Genomic DNA, 2,118 nt, shown 5'->3' with positions numbered 1-2,118 from the left:
TGTTTCAAAATAATTGCAAAATTGCATTTAGAAAGCTATGCAAAGTCTGCGGCCGAAAGAATGCGAAATTATCGCCAACGCATGAAAAATAATCCCGATCGATATAATGAATACTTGAAGCAAGAAAAGAAGCGTTATGAAGTGTGTTTGGTTGTTTGATTCAATTAACGTCCTATTAACAGCCAGAGTCATGTAAGGACGGCCTCCCATGTATGCTATGTATTGCGTGTATAAAGTGCAAGGTGCGTGTTTTGGGAGACTGCAGTATATTCGTGTTGTGTCTTCTTGTATAGTGGAACTATTGCCCTTTTTATAGTGCTATATCACTGAAGCATGCCGCCGAAGACACCAAGCATCACACCCCCACCCGGTCACATTATACTGACAACGGGCGAACCTGTCGTCACACTCCCTGTTTGCTGAGCGCTAAGCAGGAGCAGAAACTACCACTATTATAGACTTTATTCTGTCTCGGCCAGGGGACAGAACCCAGAGCCTTCCTCCCAGGGGCGAAAGCTCAACTTAAGGCCAAAAGTGAGGCGGTGACAAGGGAGGCATTCGGAAAGATGAAGTCAGTTAGGAAGAAGAGAAAAGATAAGATTCTAAATTTAGTCCCCTTTTACAATCAAGCAGTAGGGCAGTAGGTACAATTCTAACGTCCTACGTGCAGGGCAGGTGTTTTAAAGACAGAAAGGAAACCTTAAAATTAAAACCTGTAAGCAAGATGTCTGCCAGAGAAACCGAAATGCAAGGAAAAGATGGCGACAGCCAAAAAGAAATTATCGTAAAAATCAAAGAAATCTCTAAAACGATATAGACCAGCAAATAACTCCGCCTGGAACACCAATAATAAATGAAGACCGTAATGATCGAGTAAGGTCAAGCCAGCTGGAATCTAGGCAGAAATTGAAACAGACAACGCTTGGTTCGACACTTACGAAAAGCAGAAAATAAACTGAACAGCGCAGAAAAAAAGGTCTGAACGCTACAAACAAAGATGGTAAAGATTGAAGGTATAGGTACAACAACAAAAGTCAAAGCAAAAGTGTAAAAAGAAGATTTTGGCTAAAAGAGAGAGACTGTTCTATAGTGCTGTTGTACAACAAATTAGGAAAAGAATGAAAGAATCAAAGTCGGAAAGAGAAAGGCAAATAATTACCAAAATCTTATCAGCAAAGGTATTGAAAAAAAACCATAAAATTATGAAGCTAGCATCAAAATGTCGCATGTTGTGGAAACGTTTGAACGGGTAATCAGGGAAAGGAAAAGAGTTGGAATATTCGCGAAAGCCCGCCATCAATAGAGTATCCCAGATAAGTGTTATCAGTTATCTCGAACTGGATATAAATACGCGATTTATGCCCGGAAATGATACCATTACAAGGAAAGGAGTCACGAAGCAAAAACGTTTATTAAACTGATTCACTAAAAAAACATACATCAAAGGCATCTCGGCGACGACAATGGATACAAAATTTCAACATTTTGCAGATTCGTCAATTCTGGGTACTGGAAGCAAGTTTTGCCGGACGGGACACATGTACATTCAAACTACACGCGAACATAATGTTCAAACTTGACAAGCTTTTCGAAAACAAAGTTCTGACGAGGGCGTCTGTGCGTGACATCTGCTACTCGGTTTGTTGTGACAAAAGAATGCGTGTACAGGGAATGTGCAGTTTGTAAGGACAAAACTACTTGCTGTTGGGAGCGATTATGATGAAGGTAAACAGGTTGTAGTTGATGAATCGAAAAACAAGATTTAGGAGCGCGAAATTACAAAAAGTGGACAAAAACAGGCAATGAAGATCTAGGTCACATCGAAAGAGAAGGAACAGTTAACATTAAGAAACCTGTTAGAGGAAGCTTGCAACTATCATATCGTCAAAAGTTTCGTCGACATGGATTCAGCATTAAACATCAATTAAGTCAACTGCGCAATTAAAAAAACCCAAACTTGTCAGACAATGAAATTGTGTAGTTCATATTAGATTTTTCGGAAAATTACTCCTGTAAATTTGGTGAATAGGTCAGGCTATGCACTTCGGGGCATCAAGGAACCAGATATCATTGCATACTGGTATAGTGTACACAGCTAAGGAATCGCCCGAGTCTTTC

The sequence above is a fragment of the Argopecten irradians genome, chromosome 11, assembly GCF_041381155.1.
Source record: "Argopecten irradians isolate NY chromosome 11, Ai_NY, whole genome shotgun sequence".
NCBI classification, from domain to species: Eukaryota; Metazoa; Mollusca; class Bivalvia; order Pectinida; family Pectinidae; genus Argopecten; species Argopecten irradians.
Note: the sequence above shows the minus strand (reverse complement) of the source record.